This window comes from Sorex fumeus, unplaced genomic scaffold (genome assembly GCF_029834395.1).
Source record: "Sorex fumeus unplaced genomic scaffold, SorFum_2.1 ptg000073l, whole genome shotgun sequence".
NCBI classification, from domain to species: Eukaryota; Metazoa; Chordata; class Mammalia; order Eulipotyphla; family Soricidae; genus Sorex; species Sorex fumeus.
Genome location: NW_026606130.1, coordinates 18,746,337 through 18,760,089, shown reverse-complemented (window position 1 = coordinate 18,760,089; position 13,753 = coordinate 18,746,337). Strand labels below are relative to the sequence as shown.

At 40.9% G+C, this 13,753-nt stretch overlaps 1 protein-coding gene and 1 pseudogene across 1 annotated transcript in view; both read right to left on the bottom strand.

Annotated features, from left to right (window-relative positions):
• WNK3 (WNK lysine deficient protein kinase 3) overlaps positions 1–13,753 on the bottom strand; it is a 298,017-nt gene that overhangs the window by 249,489 nt on the left and 34,775 nt on the right. The gene's annotated exons all lie outside the window — the stretch shown is intronic.
• LOC130038135 (POU domain, class 5, transcription factor 1-like) lies at positions 9,956–11,101 on the bottom strand (annotated as a pseudogene).

Sequence of the window (13,753 nt, the reverse complement as noted above, 5' to 3'; positions counted from 1 at the left end):
CCACGCCCTACCGAGGCCACCAGTTGCCCCCCACGAGCGGCTCTCCAGCACGGCCACGACTCCAGAGCACAGAAACCAATTTCTTAACTATCTGACTTTCAGTAGAAATACTTCCAGGGTCAATAGGTAAAATAGCAGAAATCCAAAACCAACATTTAATTCTTGAACCCAGCTGTAGAAAGCAAATCACTTCACAATGCTTTTTCAGCATGTCTGATTTGGGGGGGTGGGTAAACTCTAAATAATAGTGGTGAATCTTTTAATGAAACAATGAATCTAATCAAAGCAGATAGAGTGTTAACTAGAATTCATCTGCCTCACAGGGACTGGGAGGGGTGGGGGGTGGGGTCTTATTGGGGTTCTTCATGGTAAAAAATAAGTATTGGTAAAGGGAAATGTGTTTGATATTTGCATGACTGAGACCTAAACCTGAAAGCTTTGTAACCTTTCCCACAGTGATTCAATAAATAAATTAAAAAAAAATTTTAAAAAAAATAGGAGACTAACACCCAAGAATGGCTGAGATTAGTACCAGGAATTTTGCTCAATGGCTTGGAGGCCAGCCACACATGCTAGGGGAAAAGGCAGCTCAGATAGAGAAGGGAGCACCAAATAAAGGGTTTTGAGAGGAGCCTCCCAGGATGGGAGAAGCATGCTGAAAGTAGACTATGGACCAAACATGACTGCCACTCATTGCCTCTTTTGCAAAACACAACACCCAATAGGAGAGAGAACAAAAGGGAATGCCCTGCCACAGTGGCAAGGTGGAAAGGGAGGGATAGGGGGATGGGAGGGATATTGGGATCCTTGGTGGTGGGAAATGGGCACTGGTTGACGGATGGGTATTTGAGCTGTATAATTGAAACCCAAGCACAAAAATCTGTAAGTTTAAAACTGTACCTTATGGTGTCTCACTAATAAAAATTTTTTTTAAATTATAAATTGAGTTCCCATATAACCCAGCAATACAACTCCTGGGAATATATCCTGGAGAGGTAACAAAGTATAGTTGAAATGACATCTGCACTTCTATATTCATTGCTGCACTGTTCACAATAGCCAAACTCTGGGACAATAGCCAAACTCTGGGAAAAAAACCCGAGTGCCTGAGAACAGATGACTGGTTAAAGAAACTCTGGTACATCTACAGAATTAAGTACTATGCAGCTGTTAGAAAAGATGAAGTCATGACATTTACATACAAGTGGTACTACATGGAAAGTATCATGCTAAGTGAAATGAGTCAGAAAGAGAGGAACAGACATTGAAATATTGCATTCATCTGGGTAATATAAAGTAACAACTTAGACTAACACCCAAGAATAGATGAGATAAGTTCCAGGAGATTCACTCCATGGTTTGGAGGACAGCTGCACATGCTAGGTGAAAAGGCATCTCAGATAGAGAAGGTAGCACCAAATAAAGGGTGTTGGGAAGGTCCTCTCAGGATGGGAGATGCATGTTGAAAGTAGAGTATAGACCAACATGATTGAGACTCAATGCCTCTTTTGCAAACCACAGAACCCCAAAGGAGAGAGAGAATAAAAGGGAGTGCCCTGCCACAGAGGCGGGGTGGGATCAGGGGGAAGGGGGGTGGAAGGGCTACTGGGTTCATTGGTGGTGGAGAATGGGTACTGTTGGAGGGATGGTCACTCGATCATTGTATAACTGAAACCCAACCACAAAAATTTGTAAGTCTACAACTGTACCTCATGGTGTTTCATTAATAATTTTTTTAATTTTTTAAAAAGCTACTGCAGCAAAAAAAAAGCTACTGCAGCAATCAGAAAGCAGATCCTGAAGTTTAAATGAAAATAGGATGAGAGAAATATAGAGACTCAGAGATAGACAGGGGATGACTCTGCATTATAACACCTACCTTGCAGGTATAAGACCCTGATTTCAATTTCTGACAAAACCATACAAGTTGACTATATTCCTGGTGATACTGCTATTCACTATTTTGGTATTAATGTCACAGCAAAATGTTCATATCTGGATTTCCACAACCAACTCTGTGTGAACCAAAACTAAAATGGGTGAGCACTACAGTAAGGTATGATTCCTTGACTACCTCCAAAGTGAAAGCTAAATTATGTAATCTCAGGAAGCATTGCAACTAAACATGTGTGTGAGCACTAAAGTCAAGTGTAGGACCCCTAATGAGTAAGACATCCAAGTGTGTTTACATTGTAACAAAGTGCCTAACCAAGTAACCTGGGCATTATAGCAACCACAACAAAGAGGGAAAAAATTTTTTTAAAAAGAGTTAAAGATAATTTCCAAAAACTTGCCTATCATGTGACATGATTAGAACATAGATGGGTTAATACTAGAGCTAAAATTTAAACTAAGGACTTACTAAGTGCAGTATGATGTTACACTTCCAAAGTATCTTTGCAAGTGACTTGCCAATATTGAGCAATAACTAAAAATTTAGGTAAAGATTTTTTTCTTCAGCTTTATATTTTGACATAAGTTGGGAAAAATCAGTGAAAATGTAGAAAGAATTGAATATACCCTACATTCACATTCCCCAAATGTTAACATTTATATGGGATTTTTTTTAAGGAAGCCACACACCGTGGCACTTGGGGGGCTATTTCCAATTCTGTGCTCCAGGGTCACTCTGGGAGGTGTCCAGGTAATATGCTCAGGTACACTTATACATTGAGGATGGAAATATAATGTTGCAACTGCTTTGGAATACATTCTGGCAACAGAGCCCTTTATGTCAATATTATGTCAGTGATCTCTCTGAATGTCCATGGACAAGGCATAGAGTAGCTGGATGGATCAGGAAATAAAATCCATCCATTTGCTGCCTATGCCAAACACACCTAAACTCTCAGGGTAAATACAGACTAGAGTGAAAGGATGGGAAACAATCATGTAAGCCAATGGAAGACAAAAAAGGTGGGGATGTCATACTAATATCTAGAGACAATGATGGACACTACTTATCAAGAATACTTTCAACAATATTCAGGCACAAAATGAAGCTCGGAAAAGTTCATAAAGCTTCTGTTCACAAACATATAGAAACACAATGACAGAAACAAAATAGTAGTGGGAAACTTCAACATATCACTTTCCCCACTAGACAGATCAGTAAAGGGACAAGAGTCCTAAATGAGGAGTTGAAATAAATGGGATGGTTGGACATATAACCATATAATCTGTATCCCTAAAAATAAGAATACACGTTTTTTCACTAATAAAATTTCAAAAAAAAAAACTAATACGAGTGGTGACGGCCACTTATTTTTCAACAGATTGGAAAAGAATTCATTAAAAATGGTGCTTTCACGTTTTTATCCAGTGCACATAGAATATTATCAAATATAGATTACATAGTAGGAACACTTCAAACATACATAAATTTACAAATACAGAAATTGTAAACACTACCTCCTTAGACCACAATGCCATGAAAGTAGAAATTAACCACAGAGAGAAGTTGGGGAAAATTTCTAATACTTGGAAGCTAACAGACTGCTAAATAATAATTGGACCAAAAAGGAAATCAAGAAAGAAATAAAAATATTGCTTGAAACTAATGAAACTACTGAAAATGAAGACACAAGATACACAAAAGCTGTACTAAGGGGTAAAATCATAGTAATGCAGGCCTACATTAAGAAAGAAGAAAAAGCCAAATCAGCAACTTAAACAAATATTTTAAAAATGTGGAGAAGTAAAACAAACAAATACAAAAAGTAACAGGACGAAAGTAATAAAAACTAGAGCAGAAATTAACATCATAGAAACCAAGAAATCAACTCAAAGAATCAATGAAACCAGAAACAGTTTCCTCAAAAAATATGTACAAGAAAGATAAATCTTTAGCTAGACTCATGAGGAAAAAAGGAGAAAATATTCAAAAGTCATATGAGAGATAAAAAGGGAGACTTTACAATATATCCTTCAGAAATTCAAAATATAATGAGAGGTTACTATGAACAAGTTTATGCTCTTAATCTGAAGAATTTAGAGGAAATGGGTAAATTCTTAGAATCACATATATAATTTCTGAAAGCTGAATGAGGAGGAAATGGAATGCCTAAACAGGCCAATTACAAGTAAGGAAATTAAAATTGTAACTAAGAATCTCACAAAGAAAAAAATTTCTATTCCAGATAGGTTCACAGGTGAGTTCTATAAAACCATCAAAAAAGATTTACTGCCTTATATTCCTTAAGCTCTTCCAGATATCAAAGATATAGGTATCTTTCCTACCACTTCGTATGAAGCTAACATTACACTAATACCCATAACAGAAAGAAAATTTCATAAAAATATCCCTGATGAGTATCAATGCAAAAATCTCTAACAAAATCTTAGCTAACCAAATCTAACAACATATCCGAAAAAATCGTAGACTCTGATCAAGTAGGATTTGTCCCAGAGATACAAGTGTGGTTCAAGAGGTGCAAATCAATTAATATACCTCATTAATGAAAAGAAAAGATAAAAATCATATGATCATATGATATCTTGTATTTTTATCAACTGATGCAGAGAAAGCCTCTGACAAGATATAACCTCCATTTATGACTTTCAAAAAACTCTACAAAATAGGAGTGGAAGAAACATTCCTCAATATAGTAAAGGTTGCTTATAACAACCCCAAAGCAACTGTTATTCTTAATGGTGAAAACCTGAAACCATTCCCACTAACCTCAGGTACAAGGCAGGATGTCCACTGTCTTCTCTCTTATTCATAAGTGTATTAGAAGTTCTAGCAATAGCAATCAGGCAAGAAGAGGAAATGAAAGGGATTCAATTTGGAAAAGAACCCAGATTATCACTATTTTCAAATGACATGATATACATAGAAGATCCTAAAAGGGCAACAATAAACCTCCAGAAAGAGTGAACCAATACTGCAAGGTGGTCAGCTACAAAATTAATACTCAGGGTGCTGGAGTGATAGCACAGCGGGTAGGGCGTTTGCCTTGCACGAGGCTGACCCGGGTTCGATTCCCAGCATCCCATATGGTCCCCTGAGCACCGCCAGGAATAATTACTGAGTGCATGAGTCAGGAGTAACCCCTGTGCATCGCCGAGTGTGACCCAAAACGCAAAAAAAATTTTTTTTAATAAAATAAAATCTTCTTTATAAAAAATTTAATACACAAAAATCGGTCACTTTCTCATATATAAAGAATTAATCAGAAGAAAGCAATCAAGGATTCTAGCACATTTTAAATAGTATCCAAAACCATCATGTATCTAGGAATTAGCTTTAAAAAAGCTGTGAGTGATCTATCCCATGATAAACTTAAATCACTTAAAAAAGAGACAGAAGACCTTAGGGAATGGAAAAATATCCAATGTTCATGGATTAGAAGAATGAAAATTATTACAAAGACTATCCTATCTAAGATATTATGACTCAATATGACCCCCATCCATATTCAAATGACATTCCTCCAGGATCTAGAAAAGTCAATAATAACGTATGTATGGGATCAGAAAAGACCACAAATAGCCAAAGCTGTACTAAAAAATAAGAAATTGCGAAAACCTTCCTGTTCGTCCCCAATGCCACAGCCAGTTTTCTCCCTCTCCCAGGTCAGTGAATAATCAACCCCAGGATGCCACCTTCCCCACACCCACACCCCAGGCATCCTTTCAGACCCTGAGCAGCCCACCCTCACCGAGCACCTTCCTATTCGTCCCCAATGCCATGCCCAGTTTTCTCTCTCTCTCAGGTACCCGTAGGGGGGTGTGGCGTCTGCAGAACTGGGCGTGACTCTGCAGAAGTGGGCGTAGCCTATTTGGGGGCTGCAGTTATTTTACCCATACCCAGCAATCTGGTGTCACACATCAGTCTCCATAACACCACCACAACATGAAGAACCAGTGCAAATCCCCACCGTGAGGGGAGGACAATGAAGAGTCCAGAAGCCTCAACAGGCATAATACTCACAAATGTGAGCTCTACGATAAAGAGTTCAGAGATGAACTACTAAAGATGTTCAATGAACTCAAAGAAACGGTGGGACAGATATCCAGTAAATTAAAGGAGGACATGGAAGAAACAATGCATCGGACAATAGAGAAATTACAGGAAGACATGAGAGCAGAAATTGAAAAGCTACGCACAGAAGTGTTACGAATAAAGTTCGGTAGATGAAATTAAAAACTCAGTGTGTGCCCTCAACAGTAGAATGGGTACAGCCAAAAACAGAATAAGTGAGCTGGAAGATGAGCTGCAGGAAGCCTAGAGGCAACAACAAACATGGGAAGAGAACTTAAAATAGCTCTAGAGCGAAAAAGAGTCCTAGGATATGTTTTAAAGAAGAACAACATTCAGAATCATTGGAGTACCAGAAGGTCAGGGAAGCAATCCCAATGAAAGAGCCACAGTTAAAGAAATCATTGCTGAAAAGTTCCAAGAGCTGGAGAATGCAGGCATCCAGCTTTAAGGAGCCTGAAGTGTGCCAGCTAAAAGAGACCCTAATAAAAACACTCCAAGACATATGATAGTTAGAATGACGGACGCCACGGATAGAGACACAATATTTCAAACAGCAAGGTCAAAAAAGAAAATCACGTACAAAGGAGCACCCCTTAGATTCACAGCAGACCTATCAGAGGAAACCATCCAAGAGGAAATGCAATGGTTGGATATAGTGGGAAAAAAACTCACTGAAATGAACACTTCACCAAGAATATTTTAACCGGCTAAACTCTCACTCAAACTCAAATGAACGGTACACTATTTTGTGGATAAACAACAGCTCAAGAACTTCATAGACTCAAAACCAAACCTAAAAGAAGGGCTAAAGGGGCTACTGACAAGACAACCCCTTACAAGCACAACAAACCCTAACAGAAAGATGAAACAAAACTCCATGACAATAATCTCAATGTCAATGGGATAAATTCACCAATTAAGAGACACAGAGTGGTAAAATGGATTCAAAGACAGAACCCAACATTCTGCTGCCTACAAGAAACACATCTGAACAGTCAGAACAAAAGCAGACTCAAAGGATGGAAAACAATCCTGCAAGCAAACAATCCCCACTCAAAAGCTGGGGTTGCCTTACTAGTATCAGACAACATAGATTAGAAGGGACAGTGAAGGCCATTTTTTATTAATCAAGTGATATGTACAGCAGAAAGAAATCACACTCCTAAACGTATACGCATCCAATGAGGGACCAGCCAAATACCTACAACAACTGCTAACAGACCTTAAGAAAGACATTGCGAACAATACAATAGTAGCTGGAGACTTCAACACCGCCTATCACCCCTGAATAGATCAAGAAGATTAAAACTCAGCAAGGAAATAATGGTTCTGAAGGAAGAAATAGAAGAAAGGGGGCTAAGAGAACTATACATGACTTTATACCCCCCCCAAAAGAATACACATTCTTTTCCACTGCACATGGAACATTTTCCAGAATAGAACATGGGCTGGGCCACAAAGTATACCTCAACAGAATCAGGAAGATACACATTGTATCAACTATCTTTTCAGACCACAATGCAATGAAGATAGAAGTTAATCATGTACACATGCAGAAAACCAAATCAAACACCTGGAAATTAAACAACTCAATGTTGAATAACGAAAGGGTCAGGAAAGTAATCAAGGAAGAAATGAAAAGATACCTGGAAACAAATGAGAATGAAGACACGAGCTACCAGAACCTGTGGGACGCAGCTAAACCTGTGTTATGGGGTAAATTTATAGCTCTTCAATCATTTCTCAGTGAGGAAGAAAGGGCCCACATAAACAACTTGACCTCACAGCTCAAGATTTTTGAAAAGGACCAACAAAGGAGCCCAAACCAGGCAGAAAGAGATAATAAAACTTAGAGCAGAAATCAATGACATGGAAACACACAAAACAATCCAAAAGATCAATGAAACCAAGAGCTGGTGCTTCGAGAAAATAAACAAAATTGATAAACCACTAGCAAAACTCACAAAGAAAGAGAGAGAGAACTCTAATAAACCTAATCAGAAATGAAAAGGGAGACATCACAATGGAAACCAAAGAAATTCAGAAGATCATCAGAGATTACTTTGAAAGTCTGTATGCCACAAAACAAGAGAACCTAGAAAAATGTACAAGTTCCTGAATTCTTATAATCTCCCAAAGTTGAGCCAAGAAGATCTGGAATACCTGAATAGACCTATTATTATCAAGGAAATTGAAACTGTAATCAAAAATCTTTCAAAAAACAAAAGCCTGGGTCCAGATGGATTCACTAAGTGAATTTTTCCGAACATTAAAAGAGGACCTACTGCCAGTCCTTCTCAAGCTTTTCCAGGAAACTGAAGAAACAGAAACTCTCCTAAACAGTTTCTATGAGGCTCATATCTCTCGAATACCAAAAGGAAACAAAGACCCCACAAGAAAAGAAAACTACAGGGCGATATCCCTGATGAACACGGATGCGAAGATTCTCAACAAAATACTAGCAAATAGAATTCATCTACTCATTAAAAAGATCATACACCATGACCAAGAGGGATTCATCCCTGGGATGCAAGGATGGTTTAACATTCTGAAATCAATCAACATAATCCACCATATCAACAAATGAAAAGATAAAACCATATGATCATATCAATAGATGCAGAGAAAGCATCTGACACGATCCAGTACCCATTTATGTTGAAAACTCTCGCCAAAATGGGTATAGAAGGGACTTTCTTCAAAATAGTTAAAGCCATCTACCACAAGCCTATGGCAAGCATCATCCTCTGTATAAACTCAAAAAGACGGCACCCAGGGACACCAGATGTGTAAACTCAAAAAGACAGCACCCAGGAACACCAGATGTGTAAACATAAAAAGACAGCAGAGGTCTATCTCTCCCGCCGCTTGCTTTTGGTAGTCTCACGCAGCTTCCCCCACCCAAGGGAGGTCGATGGCAATGGGCAGGTCAAGGAAGGAAATGAGGTCCAGGCTGGTTGGTGTCAGTTGCAGTTTATTCTATTCCCATCTCCATACTTCTCTGATTCTCCTCCTGCTTCTTCCTCCCTGATGCTACTTCATTCTCTTCCTCAATCCCCCTTCATCCTCCTCCTAACTCTGGAATCTGAATCTGGATCCCCTTCTCCTCTTGCTCTGGAGTCTGGAACCCCCAGCCCACTCTTACAGTCTAGTTAAATACCAAAACCATGAGGGGTTGGGGTAACAATTAAACATAGGTGCGGTCACAATCAATAGGGGTAAAGTTCTTTCCCTCAGGGAAAGCTGCTTCTAGGACAGATGCTCTCTCAGCAGGACGACCTACCCTAGAACGGAATCCCCTAGGTGTGTTTCTCCTCTCCTTGTCCAACAAACATATAAGAATTCATAATATTAATCATTTAGTATGAACACGGTAAGAAATACATTAAGCTTATAGAATTGCTCTCCTAAGGCCATCTCGATCTCAGACTATATTGCTCAGGCCAGATAGTCTTTCCTATCCCTGGCAGGGTCCTAGTCTCGTCGCTACTTTTGGATCATGACAGCATTTGTCTATGATCAAACTCTTAACTTACAGTTAAGAATCGTGGCACTTTGGCCTGGCACATTTCGATGCCAGGGTAGCTTACAGCTTGCCCTGGGTCCATTCAATCCCTCATCGGGACCCTGCTTTTGGGGTGTTAGGAACTAAGGGCAACTGAGGCTTAAGTCAAGAAAGCAGATGCCTGGGAGTGAATAATATTCAAAACCAATTAAATCCTAAATTACAAATCATAATATTAACAGTCTTCCTGTTACAAAAAGGACATTGCTTTATTTTTTTAATGTGTCCCAGGTTTCTTTATTTAATAACAAAGTGATGAGTGAATTGGGGATTAAAATCAAGAGCATCCTTGAATTTCACCTTCCCTTCAACCAGTCCCCAATCTTCCTGTCCCCCCCACCCTGTGTCCCCAATTCCATTCTTTGTGAATGAAGAACGCAATCCCCAAAGCTCTGGTACAAACCTCAGGCTCTTTCACTTGCTCTGCCCTCTCCTCTACCCCTCTGGGACAGCATGCACCTCAGTTTGATGCATGGGAGAGCCAGAGCAGTGACAGTCATTGAGGGAAAGGCCTCACCCTCAGGGAAAGGAACCGAGGAATATGATGTAGTGAAGTGAGAGCCCCTGTAGTTTGGGGTACCAAAGTGGGGCCCTGGTGCCAGAGGAAAGGATACGGGGGCCCCTGTGAAAGGAGATCCAGCAGCCTCATAATCCTCCTGCTGGGCGTAATCACTGCTGGATCACTTGCCCTTCTGGAGGCGGTTGCAGAACCACACTCGGACCACATCCTTCTCGAGCCTGACCTGCTGGGCGATGTGGCTAATCTGCTGCAGCGTGGGATTGGGGCACTGCAGGAACATACTCTCCAAGTTGCCTCTCACTCGGTTCTGGATGCTAGTTCGCTTTCTCTTGCAGGCCTGCACAAGGGGCTCAGCTTTGCATATATCCTATAGATTTTCATTGTTGTCCACTTCCTCCACCTACTTTTGCAGCAAGGGTCGCAGCTTACACATGTTCTTGAAGCTGAGTCGCAGTGCCTCGAAATGGCAGATGATTGTTTGGATGAACACCTTCCCAAAGAGAACTCCCAGAGTCAGCCCCACATAGGCCTAGATATATCCCAAGGTGACCCTCTTCTGCTTCAGAAGCTTAGCAAACTGCTCAAGTTCCTTCTGTAGCTTTGATGTCCTGAGACTCCTCGGGGTTCTGCTCTAACTTCTCCTTCTCCAGTTTCAGGGCCACTTGAGGAGCAGTGCAGGGCTCCGGGGAGGCCCCTTCAGAATTGCTCTCCGCCCCCATGCCGCGCTCGCCGTCTGGCTGAGGGGTGTCCAGGCAAGCCTGGGGCACTAGCCCATTTGCACCTGAGAGCCACAGTATATCATCCCTCTGCAAAACTCATACGGAGGGGGGTACGGGGGGGATGCCCCACATCTCAGCGCCAGGCCCAAACCCTGGCCCGATCCCAGCCCGATCCCTGACCTGCCAGGTGGGCCTGGGAAGCTCAGTCAGGTCTGGGGGTCGACCCAGGCGGACTCTGGCCCTCCTGGCCCATTCCCTCCACTGCCCGGCAGGGGCAAGAAAGCAAAGTAGGAAGCCAGGAATCCCGTCATGGGGAAGGAAGGTGCCACAATCCGGGGGCCTAGGAGAAGGAGGGCCCTGTGCAGCACTGCCCAGCACCTCTTTCAAAAGGATATTGCTTTAAAGTAAACTATTGAAAAGACATAATGAGAGGAGAAAGGCGATATTAACTTACAAAACAATTTCAGTGTCCTAGAAGGATTTAACCTTACAAATTAACAAATTCTGATTAGGGGGAAAGCTGATTAACTGGTTGGGGAGGAGAGCATAGAAGTGGTTACAGATAAACAATGGAATGAGAGTGACTCGGGAGCACTGTGATGAGTATAACCTGATAAACCTAAGCTCCTTGTGGCAAGGGAGAAAGGACAAATCAATTGTTATTCTACAATCCTCATTGGGGAAAAACTGCGAGCCTTCCCTCTAAGATCAGGGATGAGACAAGGATGCCCACTCTCTCCACTGCTGTTCAATACAGTACTGGAAGTACTCGCAATAGCAGTTAGGCAAGAAAAAGGTATTTAGGGTATTCAGTAGAAAATGAAGAAATCAAGCTCTCACTATTCGCAGATCATATGATACTACACTTAGAGAACCCTAAAACCTCTACCAAGAAACTCCTAGCTGTTAGACTTGTATAGTAAAGTTGCAGGCTATAAAATCAATACCCAAAAGTCCATGGCTTTCCTACACGCAGTGAGAGAGAAGAAAGTGACATGAAAAAAACAATCCTGTTCACAATTGTGTCCCCAGAAAATCAAGTACCTAGGAATCAGCTTAACTAAGGGCATAAAAAACCTGTAACACTACTGAAAACGCTACTTCAGTAAATAAAAGGGACACACGGAAATGGAAAGACATCTCCTGCTCCTGGATTGGGAGAATTAATGTTGTTAAAATGGCAATACTCCCAAAAGCATTGTACAAATTCAATACGATCCCTATAAGGATACCCATGACATTTGTCAAAGAAATGTAGCAAAAACTCCTGAAATTTATATGAAACAATAAGCCCCCACGAATAGCTAAAGCAATACTTGGGAAAAAGAAAATGGAAGGAATCAAACTCCCCAACCTTAAACTCTTCTACAAAGCAGTAATAATTAAAATGGCATGGTACTAGAACAAAGGCAGAGCCGCAGACCAATGGAACAGGGTTGAATATACTGACACCCTCCCCCCAAATATATGATCAGCTAATCTTTGATAAGGGAGCAAGAAATGTGAAGTGGAGTAAGGAAAGCCTCTTTAACAAATTGTGCTAGCAAAACTGGACAGCTACATGCAAAAAATTGGGCTCAGATCTCTACCTAACACCATGTACAAAAGTAAGATCAAAGTGAATTAAAGACCTCAACATCAGACCAGAATCCATAAGGGACCCTGAAAACAAGGTTGGAAAATCCTTCCAAGACACTGAAGATAACACATCTTCAAAGATGACACACCACTGGCTAAGCAAGTGAAAACAGAGATAGACAAATGGGACTATCTTAAACTAAGAAGCTTCTGCACCTCAAAAGAAACAGTGACCAGAATACAAAGACAATCTTCAGAATGGGAAAGGATATTCACCCAATACCCATCCAATAAGGGGTTGATATCAAGGATATATAGAGAACTGGTTGAACTCCACAAGAAGAAAACATTCAACCCCATCAAAAAAGGGGTGACAAAATGAACAGAAACTTTCTCAAAGAAGAAATCCAAATGGCTAAAAGGCATATGAGAAAATGTTCTACATCACTAACTGTCAGGGAGATGCAGATCAAAACCACAATGAGATATCATCTCACACCACAGAGACTGGCCCACATCCAAAAGAGTAAAAGCTACTGGTGTTTGCGCTGATGTTGCTTGAAAGGGACCCTCCTTCACTGCTGGTGGGAATGCCGACTGGTTCAGCCTTTTTGGAAAACAGTATAAACGATTCTCAAAAAATTAGAAATTGAGCTCCCATTTGACCTAGCTATACCACTCCTGGGAATATTTCCTGGAGAGGCAAAAAAGTACAGCCAATATGACATCTGCACTGCTATGTTCATTGCTGCACTGTACACAATAGCCAAAATCTGGAAAAAACCTGAGTGCCCGAGAACAGTTGACTGTTAAAGAAACTTTGGTACGAGAGAACAGAGGGGAATGCCCTGCCACAGAGGCAGGATGGGATGGGGGGGGGATGAGGGGCGGGAGGGATACTGGGATCCCTGGTGGTGGGAAATGGGCACTGGTGGAGGGATGGGTATTTGATCATTGTATAATTGAAACCCAAGCACAAAAATTTGTAAGTCTACAGCTGTACCTAATGATGTCTCACTAATAAAAATAAAAAAATAAAAGAAAAGAAAAGAAACTTTGGTGCATCTACACAATGGAGTACTATGCAGCTGTTAGAAAAGATGAAGTCATGAAATTTGCATACAAGTGGTTCTACATGGAAAGTATCATACTAAGTGAAATGAGCCAGAAAGAGAGGGACAGACATAGAAAGACTACACTCATCTGGGGAATATAAAGTAACAGAATGGGAGACGAATATCCAAGAACAGTTGAGATAAGTACCAGTTGCTCCATGGCTTGGAAGCCGGCAGCACATGCTGGGGGAAAAGGCATCTCAGATAGAGAAGGGAACACCAAATAAAGGATGTCTGGAGGATTCGTTCGAGATGCGAGATGCATGCTGA